Source organism: Heterocephalus glaber, unplaced genomic scaffold, assembly GCF_053883595.1.
Source record: "Heterocephalus glaber isolate CG9 unplaced genomic scaffold, H.glaber_assembly_v1.0 deba00000818, whole genome shotgun sequence".
Lineage (NCBI taxonomy): Eukaryota > Metazoa > Chordata > Mammalia > Rodentia > Bathyergidae > Heterocephalus > Heterocephalus glaber.
Genome location: NW_028258164.1, coordinates 13,382,990 through 13,400,148, shown reverse-complemented (window position 1 = coordinate 13,400,148; position 17,159 = coordinate 13,382,990). Strand labels below are relative to the sequence as shown.

Genomic DNA, 17,159 nt, shown 5'->3' with positions numbered 1-17,159 from the left:
TGTTTATAATTTAGCCACCCCACACCCCACCCCCACACACCCTAGGCACTTCTTGTTCTGTCAGTTTTGTGGTGATGTGCTCTGTCAGATTCTTGTGAAAAGGCTCCAAAGTACTGAAATTGGTATCTAGCAGGAAGCTCCAGCTGTACCAGCGGGGAAAGAGGGACAATTTTGCCTACCATGGAATGACCATGAACCAGTTTCAATGATGTTGCATTTCCCTGTTGTCCAGTCCTTGAGTGTAAATGTTTATCGTAGTATGTCTGATCCTATACAGTACTTCATCTGGATTAGGGTGCAAGGGACAGAAATCTTGTCTTAATGTTCACAGATCTCTGGATCACTACAAGCCTCCTCTGGAAGGGAATGGAGATAGGGGTGGATCTGTTCTTCACCGCTGGCAGTCACATCCTTGGTTCTGAAGGACAACTGAGCATCGGGTGCACTTTGTTCCTGGGGAGGTTTGTGTTTTGACATCTTGAAATGTCGTTGTCAGCATATATCTGGGGCCCAAAGTATGAGAAATGTTCTCATTGTTCTGTGTGCCATAATGAAAAATAGTTTCGTTAATCCTGTCATCCACATCTCATTTATTGAAGGAATTCAGACTGAGCCTATAAGCAGGCTGGGTAGAAAAGAGCCTATCAGTCCTGGGAGCGTCCCCTGGGGAACAGAGTGGTGACTTATAGCCTAAAGAGTGGTTTCTGGTCAGTTGATGGTGAATCTGTCAGCTTCCATAGTCTGATTGAGAAGGAATGATCTGTAGTACATTATGGCTGTGGTAACACAAGTGACATAGGTTAAGAAGGAAACTAAGTCAGGCTAGGGTGTATAGCTCAGGGGAAGAGCATTTGACTGCAGATCAAGAAGTCCCTGGTTCAAATCTGGATGCCCCCTTCTGGTAATTCATTTTATCACCAAACCCAGAAGGACCTTTTCTCTATTCAGGTTTCTGCTTGCTAGTCATCCTCATCACCACCCCTCCTAATATCCTGTCAGTTTTCTCCGGTGACATCAGATATCTGGCAGAAGCCAGAGCCTTGTATTTAATGATGTGTGTTTCAGAAGTATCTAATTAGTTATTATTTAAAGTTTACATTTGCAGGAACATGCTGAATCAGGTTACACACCTTGATTTGCATCCGAGTTAAATGAATAAGGTTACTAAAAGTACAAATCAACACTAGTAATTTGGATTAGTACCACACAGGGGGAATCTGGGGACTTTAATTTTGGGGGGCACAATCCTCTAGTAACATCCTAACATCCAATGATTCTAATGCCAGAAAAACCATGTTGGGGTTTAGAGCACTGTATAATCACCAGTGCCATTCCAGAGATGTCCCTGTTGGTGCCTTCAGTCCTGACTGTGGGATGCTGGGTGCTGGGTTGGAGGCATAGGCACTGGCCAGGTATGCAGAGGTGGGAGACAGTGGGAAAGTCAGGAAGACTGGGATGAAGCTGTGGCCGTAGTAGAAAGAAAGGTGACCAGCTGTAGTGGCTAAGCACTGCTGGGGTGGCGGCAGGACACAAGTAAGGACTCAGCTCCCTGCATTACAGCTCGAAATTGTAACACATTTACTGGAAAACACTAGTTTTTTTGAGTAAAGCATTTCATCAATCATTACGGGAATTTGATTCCAATTCAGAGGCTCCCTACCTACACCCTAACCCTGTCCTGTGTGCCCAGGACTCACAGTACATGTGCAGACTGAGTCATATCAAGACCCATACCAATCCCTAACTCGAATAAGGATCATGAGAGAGACTGAAAGAAGTTACATTCTTCACACTGCATTTCACAGCTAATAAATATAATTAAACATATTGTCCAAAGTAGAAAACATTCTGTCATTACCCTGATCGTTCTTTGGACTCAGATGAAATTGTGGGCTTTGGCCCCCCCACCATCCTGCCACAGCTGTCTGCCTCTTGTGCCCCTTTGGATGATGGGACTTAAGCTCTGTCCTAGGGTTTGTGCAACCCTTTGGCCACATTGTGGTATCTCCCAGTAGGCACGGGCCACAGGGAAGAGACTGCTGGTCCCATCTCAGGGCATCCTGAGGTCTGAGCCCTGGATGTCCAAACAGGCTGGATTTCCCTCTTCCAAAGACAGCTTATCTCTCTGGAGTCTCTCTGAAAGCCCGGGACTAGAAAACAGGAACTGAGAAAAAGAGCTGAGATGAAGACTGCAGCCTTGGGGGCAGAGCTGAGAGTGAGGTGAAGACCGGAGTGGGTGGGAGAAGATGAGGCCTCAGGAGGGAGGAGAGAGCGGAACTCCAGCTCTAAACAGCGATTTCCACACTGACCGCACACATTCCACCCGGGACTGAAGTGCCGGGAGGTTTTCACCAACTTATATTCATGAATGTTTAAATAGCTTCCAGTTTTTGTACTAATTCAGAAAAAGGACACAACAAATCACACACACAGTCTTCACCCATGGATAGAATTGTTTCTGAGGGATGAACCTTTGAAGTTGGACATTTGCAGAGAATAATTTTTCCAAGGTAACTTTTTTATGCAAAAGCCACATGGTTGAGGTGGAAGAGTTGAAACATAAATAAAAATACATAAAAACCTGAAATCACGTGTACGTCCACTCAGACACAATTAGCCATTTGCCTCTAAGTGATGGATTATCACGACTGCCATTAAATAACCATCCATCCATGGCTCTGACCTTCAGTCAATAAGAGGAAGGTGCTGTCACCTGGGTACAGTTCTGTCCCCAGTCTCGCGCACCTGAAAGCAAGTAGCTCCTCAAGAATTGGTCTTGTGGAAGGGAAACACCTGGATGATCTGAAAAGTCTGCTCAGCTGTACAAATCAACAAAGCCACCAGGTCTACTCTGCCAAGGTCCCTGAGAAGTGGTGGAGCAATAAGGGCAGGTGTAAGGCAGAAGGGCGTGGCAGTTTAGAGACACAGGGCTGGCCAAGACATCCTGTCCAGCAAGTCTTCCTTGCTTGGATGCATTCACTCATATAAAGGCTGTAATCATGCTCTTTTCTCCAGCAAGGGGGCATAGCTCAGGGGTAGAGCATTTGACTGCAGATCAAGAGGTCCCCGGTTCAAATCCGGGTGCCCCCTACTGGTCACATACTTTATTGCCAAACCCACAAGGGTCTTTACTCAATCTTGCTGCCACTCTTTCTACATTCTGTGTCTGCTTTTTCTGGTGACATCAAGCATATGGCCTAAGACATGACTGTGGGTGGCTGGGTTGGTTCGAGTGTTTTGTTTTGTTTTTGTAGTACAGGTGATTGAACCAAGGACCTCAGCACTGACTTTCATCCCTAGCGTTTTTCTAGGTTTTATTGTGAGACAAGAGATCACTGTGTCACTAAGTTGCCCATACTGCACAACAACACCAGTGCACCCTGAGTGCTGAACCCCAGGGTTCAAATATCTTGGGCCTCTTCGAGCTGTGATGAGCTGATGGCTCAGGACAGCTTGGGGTGTGACGTCTCAGGTAAAGTGTCCTCCTCCTAGCCCAGGTAGAAAATGAGAGGTGGAAGAAGAGGTGAGATGCAGACTGCAGACCAACCCCTGAGAGCCCTGTGTGCAGAGTCGAGAGTGAGGTGGAAAGAGTGTTTATGAGGGATGAACCCCTAGAAGTTAGATTTCTAGAGAGAATAATTTTTCCAACTTAACTTTTTTATGTAAAAGCTGTATGTTTGAGAGGAAGAGTTAAAAGGTAAATACAAACACATAAAAACCTGAAATCACCTGTATGTCCACTCAGACATAATTTGCATTGCATTTGCCTCTAAATGATGAATTATCATGACTATTATGCTGCCATCAATTAAGCATCACCTTCAGTCAGTGAAGAGGAAGGTGCGGTCACCTAGGTACAGTTCTGTCCCCAGTCCAATGCACTTGAAGGCAAGTAGCTCCCCAATACTTGTTCTTGTGGAAGGGGATCACCTGGATGATTTGAGAAGTCTGCTCGGCTGTACAAACCAACAAAGTCACCAGGTCTCCTTAGCCTAGGTCCCTGAGAAGTATTACAGCAATAAGGACAGGAGTAGGGGAGGAGGGAGTGGCAGTACTGAGGGACAGGGCTGGCCAAGGCATCCTGTCCAGCAAGTCTGCCTTGCTTGGATGCATCCAGTCATATAAAGGGGTGTTATTATGCTCTTATTCTTTGACAAGGGGGCATAGCTCAGGGGTAGAGCATTTGACTGCAGATCAAGAGGTCCCCGGTTCAAATCCGGGTGTCCCCTGCTGTCACTTACTTTATTGCCAAACCTACAGGGGTCTTTATTCCCTCTTACTACCACTCTTCATACATTCAGTCTCTGCTTTCTCTGGTGACATCAAGCATATGGCACAAGACATGATTGTGGGTGTCTGTGTTGGTTCCAATAGCTTTTGTTTGTTTTTGTAGTACAGGTGAACCAAGGACCTCGGCACTGACTTTCATCCCTAGACTTTTTTTTTTTTTTTTTTTTTTTTAGTTTTTTATTGTGAGACAAGAGGTTAGTGTCACTAAGTTGCCCATACTGCACACCAACTGGAGATCCACCTGCCTCAGCCATCCCAAGTGATCAGATTATATGTGTGTGTCAGCACGCCCAGATCTGGACTTCTTTTTAATGATGTATGTGTATTTTTACAAACAGTTCCCAATTGGCTCCTCAGTAACTTTTGCATTCTGGAGGGCATGCTGAATTATCAGTAATTCAGCCTAAGTTGCAACAGAAGTTCTGAGGAACCTTACTAAAAATATAGACAGTTCTGGTAATTTTGATTTGTAGCACTCAGGGGAGATCTTGAAACTTTAATTTTGGGAAGCACAATCCCCTGCTAATATGCGATGATTCAAGTAAAAGAAAATAGAAGATTTTACAGGACAATGTAACTAAACAACACTGCGGTAGCAACATCAATGATGTCCAAGCTGCTACATTCACAGAGGGATGTGGAATAGTGGGCTGGATTACAGGCAATGGAAAGGTATGCAGAGGTGGGACACTGTGGGAAAGGCAGGGAAGGGTAGCATGAAGTGGTGGCCATGGTAGACAGGTGACCAATTCTATGGTGCAGCACCGCTAGGGCAGGTGAAAGGCTTTAGGTAAGGTCTCAACTCCCTGCAGTACAGCTCAGAATAGAGCGTGATTATTAGGCAACACGAGTTGTTCTGAGCACAGCATTTCACTGGTGATCACAGGAACCTGACTTCAGGTCAGAGCCTTCCTACCTACACTTCCTTGTCTCACTGTGCATGCCTTTAGAGAACAGTGTCCTTCACTTTTGAGGTCCCCCAATGCTGAACCTTTCTGCAAGAAGGTACAAGAGGATGATCAGGTCAGTAGCCCCACCCTCTTCCACATGGTCCTGCCACCCATATGACCTCCCAATACCAGCCCTTCTGTCCAGCCCTTCTGTCGGCCTCAGTTTTCTTTTTTTTAAAAATTTATATATATATATTTATTGGTGCATTTTAGGTATACAGTTTGTTTACATTTATCATTGGGTGTTTGTACCTGAACATGATGTATCTTAGTTCTTATTTTTTCTCCCATTACCTGTGCACCCTTCACCCCCTCCACCCTTCCCTATTTACACAGAGTTTGATTCCATTTTTTTTTCTCATAATTTTTCCTTTCCCTTCTTCCCTTTCCCCTTCCCCTCCCACCATCCCCAAACCCTTGGACCCTTTCTTATTTCAAATTATCAATTATTTGGGCCAGGGATTTAGCTCAGTGGTTTCACTGCCTGCTGCACAAGTGCAAGAACCCGAGTTTGGTCCCCGGTACCAAAAAACCAAAAAAAAGTCAAATTATCAATTATTCATTTTAATCATTTTCATCCTTATTTACACTTTCAATTTCTCACACTAGAGAAACTATTTGGTATTTATACATGTGTGTCCTGTTTATTTCGCTTAAGAGTACGGCCTCAATGTACATCCATTTAGCTATAAATGTCTCTAGTTTCTCATTCTTTATGGCTGAGTAGTACTCCATTTTATAAAAAAACCACATCTTCTTTATCCAGTTTCCAGTCGATGGGCACTTGGGCTGTTTCCAAGCTTTAGCTATTACAAACTGTGCCGCCATAAACATAGGTGCACATATATCGCTGTGGTATGATTCTTTTAATTCTTTGGGGAAGATCCCCAGCAGGGGAATAGCTGGGTCAAATGGGACTTCCAGTCCTCGTTCTTTGAGGTATCTCCACACTGATTTCCACAGTGGTTGCACCAGTCTGCACTCCCACCAACAATGGATAAGGGTTCCGTCCTCTCCACACCCCTGCCAGCATTTGTTATTGGCTGATTTCTTGATAGCAGCCATTCTTTCTGGGGTGAGGTGGAATCTCAGTGTTGTTTTCATCTGCATCTCATGAGTGACCAGTGATGTTGAACATTTTTTCATATATTTATTTGCTGCTTTTACTTCTTTGTCTGAGAAATGTCTGTTCATTTTGGATGCCCATTTTTGAATTGGGTCTTTGAATTTGGGGGGTCTGATTTTTTCAGTTCTTTATATATTCTAGATAGTAGTCCTTTGTCTGAGGTATAGCTGCTAAATATTTCTTCCCACATTGTAGGTTGTCTCTTAGCTCTGTTGGTGGTTTCTCTTGAAGTGCAGAAGCTTTTTAATATGATGAGATCCCAGTTGTTGATTCTTTGTGCTAGCTCCCATGCTACTGAAGATTTGTTCATAAAGTCTTTTCCTATGCCAATGTCATCAAGAGTTCTACCTAACTTATCGTCCAGCAAGTTTAGTGTTTCTGACTTAATATTTAGATCTTTAATCCACTTCGATCTTAATTTAGTGGACAGTGATAGGTATGGGTCTAGTTTTAATCTTTGGCAGGTTGAAATCCAGTTTTTCCAATACCATTTATTAAATAGGCTATCTTTCCTCCAATGAGGGTGGTTGGCTCCTTTGTCAAAGATGAGGTGGCTGAGTATGTCTGGAGTTGTTTCTGCATCTTCTAATCTATTCCACTGATCTTTGGGTCTGTTTCTTTGCCAGTACCATGCTGTTTTATCACAGTAGCTTTGTAATATAGTTTCAAGTAGGGGATTATGATACCCCCAGCCATGTCTCCGTTGCCTAGAATTGCTTTTGCTATTCTAGGTTTCTTCTCCTTCCAAATGAAGTTTTGGATTGTTTTCTCTAGTTCTGTGAAGGATATTGTTGGAATTTCAATCAGCATTACATTGAATCTATATAGTAGTTTTGGAAGTATGGGCCTCAGTTTTCTTATGTGGTCATTTCTCTTATGTTCATGTCCTTTCATCTTTTGTCTTCAACCTACGAACCCTTCATCCACATTTGGAAAACCTGTGTGAAGTTGTGGAGAAATTCGTGTCTGTGGATTCACAAGCTGCTGTCAAGTTCTCTCTGTCCCTTTATCCTCTGTCACTTCTGGCTACCAGGTCCCTCCACTCACACCTGATCTGCATTCTCCGTGATATCAGGAAACAGAGACCCTTAATAACTCTATATGCTATACTCCTCAGTCTTGTAAATGACATTACGAAGATTCAAGGGTGTGATATTATTTATATTGGAAGTGTATTTCACAGTAACAAATACAGTTACATATTTTGTTAACCAAGAAAGTAAACACTGTCGGTGCCCTGATCGTCCTTTGCAAATCACAGTGAATTTTGGGCTTCCCTGCCCCACCATCCTTCCACAGGTCTTTGCCTCTCTTGTTCCTGTGGCTGATGGTCCTCACTCCATGTCATGGGGTTGTGAGGTCTTTTAGTGTCCTACTGGTGGCTTCCGGAGAGTGGACACAAGGCAGAGTCCCCTAAATGAACACCAGTGCATCCTGAGTGCTGAGCCCCATGGTTCAAACATCTTGGGCCTCTTCCAGCTGTGCTGACCTAGTGGCTCATGGACAGCTTGGGGTGTGACATCTCAGGTAAGGAGTTCTCCTCCTAGCCCAGGTAGAAAATGAGAAGTGAGAGGGAGAGGTGAGACGCAGACTGCAGACCAACCCCTGAGAGCCCTGTGTGCAGAGGTGAGAGTGAGGTGGAGAGCAGAGGGGGTGGGAGAAGAAGAGGCCTTGGGAGGGAGGAGAGAGCAGGACTCCAGCTCTCAACAAGGATTCCTACGCCGGTTCCCCAGGAGGATGGAGCAGGAGGAGGCTGAGGGGGCTGGAGGAGGATTTTTTCTAGGATTCTGGCATAGGCTATGGGGAAGGAAGGACAGAGGAAAGTCACAGCCTGGTATCATCTGTGGTGAAGGAGGTCAGTTGGGTCCCCGTAGATCTCTGGAAAGGAAGAGAGATTACAGTGCAATGGACTTCCTGGGTGAGGCAATGCAGAATGGTGTTAGTCAAGCAGGAATGTGAGCTTAATTCCAGGGCAGAGACAGGGCCTGTGTTCTAGCAGCTCATGGTCCAATCCAGTCACTGGCTGGGCCCTTCTTTCCTACTGAACAAAGTTTGCAATGTCTGTGTTGGGCCATGCTCCAGAAACTGTGGACTTCTCTGATTTCTATTTCATGATTTTTCCATCCATGGGGCCCTCTCTTCAGGTCACTTTCTCTGTCCAGTACATTGTGGGATTCTGTAAATGCAATCGTGGAGACTTTTGTAAATGGAGAGCAAAATGGGAAGAAGAGAGAGGTAAGGGAGTTCCATCATCCCCCACCCCAGAGCGTTTGGAGCAATGAAGCTCTTTATCATAAAGATGGACCCCAGTTATGATGTGGTCAGTAACTGGGCGTGTTTAGTTTTCACATCATTTTAACCAGTATAATTTTTCAGATTGATACCATGGAAGGGCACAGATAAAATCAAAATCTTCCAAACGGTTACAGTCATCCAGGAATCTCCTTAGAGGCACACAGCATCCCTAGGTCCCCTTCCCTGAGGGTCTGGCTTAGTTCCCAGGGGAACCAAGAACTTCTGCCTTGGCCCTGTCCCCTCCTGTCCTCCAAAGCTTCTGCTGAGTCTGGCTCCTGGAGGTGAGTGTGGTGGCCTTCTCCCTGAAGAACTCCAGGATTTTAATGTCACTGCTTCAGCCAGACCTGGTGACGGGAGGCGCTGGTCACCAGAGGAGGTGGCAGTCAGGTGTGCAGAGGTGGTCAGGGTGGCCTAGAAGGAAGGGCACACATGATGGCAGAGCTCTAGAAGTGCACTTGTCAGAATGATGACAGCCAGGTGTGGTCACACAGGTTTAGGGTGCTTATTACACACACCTACGCAGGTGGGGGCATAGCTCAGGGGTAGAGCATTTGACTGCAGATCAAGAGGTCCCCGGTTCAAATCCGGGTGCCCCCTCTCTAGATTCACTTTTAGATGTCAGAGAGTAAAACTCCTTGAAGTCACCAATAACAAAGAGTCATGCGATGGTTGTTGTCACCCCCGTTTTGCCCTTTAACCCCCAGCAGAGTCCCAGGTATGAGCTGTCGTCTGTGCTCTGGCTTCCAGAAGAAGACAGCAGAGGGCGCTGTGAGGCCCATCCTGGCCAGGGCTGCTCACGTGGTGACATAGGCTGTCCTCAAGGCTGTACCCTGAGACTCACTCCCTGCAAGGAAACCCAGCATTCCAGGAGATCTGAGGGGCTAAGGAGTCCAGCTTCCTCCCCTGGCAAATGCTCCATCTCTCCAGGAACCACCCCGTCACCTGCAGGCTCTTTCCTCCTGCTCCCATGGCCTCCTGTTAGGAAATGTTTTGGTTCGGGAGTTTGACTGCTAGTAGGATTAATACTCTGAGGACTAAGACAATGTCTTACCTGTCTGTGGCCTCGGTGTGGATGACAGGACACAGAACCTAACAAGCTCCATGTTTGTTGAGTGAGTGACTCATGGGAGAAATAATGATCACTCTCCTGAGATTTTGGAGTGCAGAGGGGCTCTGCATGGGCTGTGTGTAGGTACAGTAGTTGTGTTCAGCACTGTGGAAAGACACAGATTGCAATTTTGCTTTTTCAAAAAGGATTTACTACTTGTGTAATGAGCATGAGTAGCTAAATCAAAGTGTCCGAATGATGGGGACAAATTCCCCTTATTCTGATTTTCCTTTCTGGGCCTCTACCCATTCTGAGCTTTAGTCTTCTTGACATGGTTTCAGAGGCGCTGTCTCCACCACGTGTGCCCCTGTAGATGGCGTCCTTTCTCCACATCTTCAGAATGTTGGGGCCTTTCGGTCTCAGTGGTGGAGGGCTTCGTTTAGAGGGTTGGAGAAGGATGAGGTCCACTTCCAAGGGGCTGCTGTGCTGTGCAGGGGCTTGGCCAGCAGAGGGGACACCTGTGTCCCTGCTGCTCAGTCTGAGATTGCTTTTCATGCAGTGGAGTTGGAGTTCAGGTAGACCTGTCTCCTGCAGCTCCAGAGATCTGTGGCCCAAATCCACAGGCTCTGTGTGCTCCTGATGCTATTGTATCTCCATGATGCTTCTCAGAACTCCTCCAGGATCCTAGTCAGGAAGTGGGGAGTTCTCTTTCTCCAGCCTCCACCATCAGGGTGTAGTGCACGGGGGCACAGGCTGAAGAGATGGCTTCACACACAGCTACTGCAAGAGCCTCAGAGAAGGTGAAGCAAGATCTCTTCACACTGAGTTGTGTTGTGTATAAAGTGAGGAAATTAAACATGTAAATCCTGAGGTCCTTCCCACAGCATGTGTCAGTGCTTCTCTCAGCTGCTGCTGTCACCACAGGCTGATGCAAAGGGAGGCATGTACAGGTGTGTAAGAACTGGGTAGGGTTGGGGACCTAGAGACTGGGGAAGGACTTTTGTGGAATAAATTAAAGAATAAGTTGCTAGTGCTATCAACTGTCTGGAAATACACAGAAGCTTAGAATGTGTTGTAGGAATGGTAGGTGTGACTATGAAGGTAAAAGATGCTTATTAGATACCCATCACATGCAAAGGGCATAGCTCAGGGGTAGAGCATTTGACTGCAGATCAAGAGGTCCCTGGTTCAAATCCAGGTGCTCCTTTTTGTGGAGCTGAAACTCATATACTATTGTACTTTTCTTTCCTTCATTCCAACTATGATCTTCCCAGGAACCAGAAGCTACATGCTAGCTCTTTCACAACTGCTGTGTGGATGGAAAACCACCTCCATCTCTTCCTGCACTCCAGTGTTCCTCAGATTCTTAGCATCTGGCTGCCCTCCTTATGCTTATGTCTAATTTCTCCCAGTCTATTGGATTCTCAGAGGGAGGCAAGGGCTGTGATGCAGAATTATTCTGGGCTTTTCCAGGGCAGACAGACAGCTATACATACTGCAGAGCTCCCAGGAACAGACAGCATCACCTGACCCTACATCATGTCCCTCCCACCTGCACCCCACTCAGCAGCCTGGTGCACTGGAGTGGTCAGACCTGGGACACAAATGCCAACATCCAGTTCTCTGTGAAAGGCAGACTCTTCCCTCTGACCCACTCTTTCTCCCATGGCAGAGTTTATCATGCACTTGAAGGGCAAAAGCCTGGCTTGGTGACTCTAACTTGGGAGACAGGGACTCTGCAGTACTGTTTGACAAATCCCTGCTGCTGGAGCTCTGGGACAGCGTTTCAGTTATGGCCCCTTCTGTCCTCAATGAAGGAAGAAAGGTGTGAACTGGGCACCCACCAGGGAGGATGGTGTGGATAGTTTGGACACAACTGGCCAGGTCCTGGGCTAAACTAGAAAGGCAATGAGAAATGGGGTTGGGGACCTGTGCGCACCTTCTCTTATTTTCTTGGGCTGACGATCCCACACCAGGACAGGCCTGGGAAGCTGACGTGAGGGCAGGAGTCCTACAAGCCAGGTCTAGCAGCATCTATTAAGTTGGTCCTGACAGGGAGCTATAATTTAATGTTGCTAAACTGCATGTTACCTCACAGATGAAAGGCATTAACTTGGTGACCCAGTTACTACAGGGGGTATAGCTCAGGGGTAGAGCATTTGACTGCAGATCAAGAGGTCCCTGGTTCAAATCCAGGTGCCCCCTTATTCACATGTAATTTTGGCAGCTAACTGATCCACACCCATCTTACATTGGCCCTCAGTAACTTGAGGAAGTCTCCATGCATTATGGTTTCTAGATAAAACCCTAGAGCCCTCCCTCCAGAACTGCATGACAGGGCACCAGTGTTGTTCCTAGTAGGTGTTGGGCTCGCCTCCTCAACCCACTGTAATCCCCCAAGGACCCAAAAGCTGCCTTACCTTGGGATCCCTACCCATTAGTGCTGAAGGCTAGAATATTTGACTGCAGACCAGGAGGTCTCTGGTGCAAAACTTTGTGCCCCAGTTAGCACTTTCTTTTATTGCCAAGCCGAAAGAGTCCTTTCTTGATGCATTCTCCAGCTTTCTAGTCACTGTTATCAGTAATCTTCCTAGCCCCTGTGTCAGTTTTCTTTTATGACATCAATTATCTGGTACAAGTCAGGGTTCTCTTCTTAATCATCTAAGCACAATTCAGATGTTTTCAATTAGTCTTTTCAGTTTACATCATGGAGGGAGATGCTGAATCAGAGTTTACCCAGCCTGCTCTTGCATCAGGATTACTGGCTGAGCTTGGTAAAATTACAGATCACTCCTAGTAGTTCTGATCTAGGACCATTTTGGAGGAATCTAGAAGCTTTTCGGTTTTGGTGACAACACTGGTAACATCCAACCTAGTATCCAATGACATCATAAAGGAAACTTAGAACTGAATGATAATGAAAATATAGAGTCAAAATCTGTAATGTAAAATTCAAGCAACAGGTAAAGGAAATCTTATGATCTTAAATGGTTTTATCACTATGATTAGTGAGTGGTGTTCGTGGCTGATCGATGTATATAGTGCTAAGTAGAGCTAAGAACTGGGTTGAAATATTTGTTTTTCCTGAACTTACTGCTTGCCTCACGTTTTGAACTATTTAGTTTTCTTAGATAGCTAAGATTTTCCACAGCCGCTTGTCTCAGTTACAGTTTTAGTAAACCCACAGCTAAGCCTACACAAAATGAGTGAAAAACAAATTGTCACTGGAAAATTTCATAGCTTTTATGCATGTAGAGGTCAACAGCAGGCCACCTAATCCATGGTGAGACAGTGGTATTATCCTTGGGGCAGGGGGAATAATTGGAAACGAGTCCAAGAAACCCTCAGGGGTGCTAGAGTTTTTCTGTTTTAATTTATGTGGTGAATATGTATGTGTATGTGAAAATGCATCCAGCTGTGTATGAAGATTATGCACTCTTCTGTATGAAAGCTATACTTCAATTAAAAGTAAGGAGAAAGGAAAACATCAATTACATTCCACATTTCCTGAGTTTCTTATTTGATTCATTTAACAGTGTATGTGGCCATTTTTGATAGTCTTTTGCATTTCCCTTTTATATGGGAGATGCTCTGATTCATTCTAATACTTTCGTATATAGAGATTTCAAAGGTTGAATTTCAATGTTACTGTTTCTCCTGTCTCCCATGAATGTTAGCTGATTTCCTTGTGAGCTTTTAGCTTAGTGCTTTAATGCTTTCAGGGATTCCTAAATCCCCTTCTGGCTCTTTCCTGGAGGGGCTCATTCTCCATCACTCTCCATCTACATTAGTAAGAACAGGAAGCTGAAAAGGCCATCTTTTGTCATAGATGGTAATTTTGTGGAAAGTACCCTGAACCAAGAATTGGGCCAGCAGCATCAGGGCTGCCTGTCAGGACCTGTGTTGGGAAGGACCCCTTCAATGGCATGGAGACTCTCTTCATGGGTTCTGACATGCTGGACACCACCGTGACTCTGAGGACCATTCCAGCAGCCAGTGGCAGTGCTAAAGTTGGGAGGACCCTGACACCAGCCTTCTGAGGAGGGAATCTGTGTCCTGTTAACACTGCAGGAGGATGAGTTTTTCTGATGCAGCTCAGGAGAGCTCCCACCTTGAAGTGGTAACTCAGGTTATAAATTGCCTGGGTGTGGCTCTAGACTGAGGATATTAATCAAGCCTTATATTAGCAAGAGGGGGCATGACTTAGAGGTAGAACATTTGCCTGCAGACCAAGAGGTCTCTGGTTCAAATTTGGTTGCCCCCTTCTCTCCATTAGTTTTTTGCCTCAGCCTGTGTGGCTGAAGGGTCCACCAAGTGAGAACGGCAGGGGGATGAAGTAAAGAAAGATGAAGACATACACAAGAACAAAGAGCTACAAAGCTGGGGCCAGGTGGGGCTTTTCCTCCTGATGGGAGAAAAGGACTGCCAGGCAACTACACTTCGTTTATTTATAGTGGTAGAGATAAGGGAAGTGCAGGGAGAGATAAAGGGCTGGTCTGTAACCGGAACCAGGAGAGTAGCTAAGGTCTGCAGATCATCATGCTTTGATGGTTTTATGGGAAATGGATGGGAGGAAGACACATCCTCTTCTAGGCCAGGCTTTGCTCTGACACTCCCTCTTGTCAACTGTTCTCTTCCCACGGGGCCCTGCCTTATCCGCGGGAGAAGTCGAGTTAGGCCTGGCCATAGTGATCTACACTGCCGGGCTCCCAGCAGTTTTGACCCTTTAAATATGAGCCTGAATTTCAACTTCTTTAGTAAAAGCCAGGGTGAACATTTTATTTTTTTGTTGAACCAGCAGATGGTGAGGCTTTACTGTGCTGGTTCTTTACCCCCACTTTAAGTTGGAATCACTTCAGGAGTCCATAAAGTACCTTTTCAAAGGCCCCAGGCCAGACCTATTAAATCAGAGTCTGTGGGTTGGGGCCCAGCCCCATTTACAGCTCTGAATGCTTCCAGACTGCTGCTAAGGCTATAGACAGGCATCTTTCCAGGGCCCTGGGCCATTGCTTCATTGTCACCACCTGGGGTTCTGCTAAGAGCCACCCTGTGCAATAGTTGGTGTTGCCTTAACCTCAACCCACCAGTGTGTGTATTGTGGGACCCTCTGAGCTACAAGTGACCCCAACTCTGGCTCCCTTCAACCTGTAGTCTTCTGCCTTGGGAACTGTAGCCTGGGCCAGTTTTGCAATTTCCCTTCTTTGATAATCAGGGGATTTTCAGGAGGGAGTGTGACATGCAGAGGGGAGAGGGGACTCCAGCTAGGGCTGTGGGTGATCCTGTGGGGCCCCTGTTGCTCCTCTCTCCAGTTCCAGCTGCAGGCCTGCTGGCCACGTCCAGGGCTAGGTGACTCACAGAAGCCCTGTCCTTATGCAGTCACAGGCTCGCCTTAGGGCCACCTGAGAGGACAGGAGGAGGCCTGGAGCTGGGGTCAAAAAGGGACTTCATCTTCCTCCTTTACCTCATAGGGCTACCAGCATCTGTAGCATCAGTGACAGCTGTAGTCACCTATCTTTCCGCCCTTCGGGAGGCACCCTGACCGCCCTCGCCCCAGCACAGCTCTCTCCCTCCCTTAGGGAAGAGGCTCCTCACCTTCATCGCCACAGGTAGGACTTCAGAGCTGAGCAGGGTGCGTCCAAGCATGAACAGCAAAGCTTTTCTCTGCCTTATGGTGCTGTCACCATGACTGACTTACTGAGCGCCCCGCTGAGTTAGGAGCCCAGTCTATCTCCTTTTCCTCACTGGCTCTGACACAGATTTAGGACTTCTTCTGTGTCTGTATTCCCACACTGGCATCAGTCCCTCCACACCTGGAATCTTTGGGGAAGTTGAGGGAGGTCAGGGAGCAGAAGGCTAGGGCTGAGAGCTGGTGTCATGGTGTTGCTGAGCCATGGTCACTGGCTACAGGAGTATCCCTGATGCACCACAGGGGCACCACTCCAGCCCACCATGATGCCCCAGCTGGGTGGCCAGAGGGCATCTGGTGTATGAAACCATGGTGACAGCAGGAAGGAGTAAGAAAGGGACCTGGAAGGGGAGATGGATAAAGGAAAGGGAAGGAGGGATATGGGATACAGAACTGTCCTGGGTCTGAGGAAAAGGAGGCTGTGGGATGACTCAGCTACACCAGGCAGGAGGGACTTCCTGTAGGGTTTTCCTATGGCTTCCCTCGTGTATTCTTAGTTACCTGGAAGCCTCAGTACATTGAAGGCAGGGAGCATTAAATCGTGAGTTATCACACATGCACATCAGAAAAGAAAAGCTTGCTCCCCCCATCCCCTGGTCTCTTCACTTACTCGAAGCGGCAGCCCTTAACTATTGGATGATTCCTTAACTGTTAACTATTAACTACATTAACTATTTGATCTATTCCCTTCTGTAGGTTGTCATACACATGTACACACATACATGTGAACATACATTTGTATGTGTTTATCATCTTTCATTATTTAATAATGTGCCTTATAAGTTTTGAAAAGTCACAGTAGGCTCACATCACACATGTGGCTTGCAACTTGATTTCTTTACTTATAGTCTCATCGCAGCATCCTTCCACGGTCATGCCCTGGACCATCTTATTCCTGACTGTCGCCTCACATTCCAGCAGTGAAGGTGCTATGAGGTTTCAAGCAAATTTCCTTCATGAATACTTCAATGGCTTCCAGTTTTGCACTAATTCAGAAAAGGATACAATGAATCTCCAAATATACAGTCTTCATGCATTGATTTGAATTAATCAATGAAGAATAAACCTCTAGAAGTTGGGCCTTTCCAGAGTATAACTTTTCCCAAGTAACACTGTTACTGTGGAGTGGGTTGGCAGATAAATCCCAGGCTCTTGTGTAAGATGAGCAAAGAATTGCAAATGCACAGTCAAATGGCAAGTGAAAAGCAGTTACATTTTTTGAAGGTCACACGAAGGTGTGCTCAGGGCTAGTCTATGCTAACAAAAAAAAAGAACAAACAAAAAATAACAAACAGAAAAGTGGTGCCAGGATAACAGGAAGGTAAAATGTACTGCATTGTGCACACCTAAATCAGACATTCAGAATTTAAGGGATGTGCACCCCAGTGTGGGTACCTCCTACTGTTTCTAGATAAGATTGACAAGAATGATTGACAGGGTGTTGAGTTATCTCAGGGGCTTTTAATATGCATGCCTATCCCAGAATTCACTCTAATCTTAGTTACATGCATGAAATGTAGGGTATATTTATGAAACCTTAATTAGGTTCAAGTAAGGTAAAGATGACTAAAGGTCAGGCCAGGAGATCCAAGCACGTGTGCCCTCACCTAGAACTTCAAAGGTTTTCTGGGTTTCTGTTCTCTACCCCTCACAGGACGATGGAAGAAAGAAGATCCTAAAGTGCTGTCCAAACTCAAATGGGTGGGCCGGGATTTAGCTCGGTGGTTCTGGCACCTGCCTCGCAAGCACAAAGGCCCAAGTTTG

The 17,159-nt window shown here is 46.1% G+C and overlaps 1 long non-coding RNA gene and 5 other non-coding genes across 6 annotated transcripts; all 6 read left to right on the top strand.

Moving 5' to 3' along the window:
- The first annotated feature begins 3,018 nt into the window (after positions 1–3,018).
- Positions 3,019–3,090, top strand: Trnac-gca (transfer RNA cysteine (anticodon GCA)). The gene has a single exon. It is a non-coding gene; the product is annotated as a tRNA-Cys (tRNA).
- Positions 3,091–4,157: 1,067 nt separating this feature from the next.
- On the top strand, positions 4,158–4,229 carry Trnac-gca (transfer RNA cysteine (anticodon GCA)). Its single transcript has one exon. It is a non-coding gene; the product is annotated as a tRNA-Cys (tRNA).
- A 4,957-nt stretch (positions 4,230–9,186) lies between these two features.
- On the top strand, positions 9,187–9,258 carry Trnac-gca (transfer RNA cysteine (anticodon GCA)). Its single transcript has one exon. It is a non-coding gene; the product is annotated as a tRNA-Cys (tRNA).
- Positions 9,259–10,844: 1,586 nt separating this feature from the next.
- Positions 10,845–10,917, top strand: Trnac-gca (transfer RNA cysteine (anticodon GCA)). The gene has a single exon. It is a non-coding gene; the product is annotated as a tRNA-Cys (tRNA).
- A 925-nt stretch (positions 10,918–11,842) lies between these two features.
- On the top strand, positions 11,843–11,914 carry Trnac-gca (transfer RNA cysteine (anticodon GCA)). Its single transcript has one exon. It is a non-coding gene; the product is annotated as a tRNA-Cys (tRNA).
- Positions 11,915–12,257: 343 nt separating this feature from the next.
- On the top strand, positions 12,258–16,468 carry LOC110345027 (uncharacterized). Its single transcript, XR_002388062.2, has 3 exons — positions 12,258–12,672; positions 15,178–15,315; positions 16,244–16,468. It is a non-coding gene; the product is annotated as an uncharacterized LOC110345027 (long non-coding RNA).
- Positions 16,469–17,159: the final 691 nt, after the last annotated feature.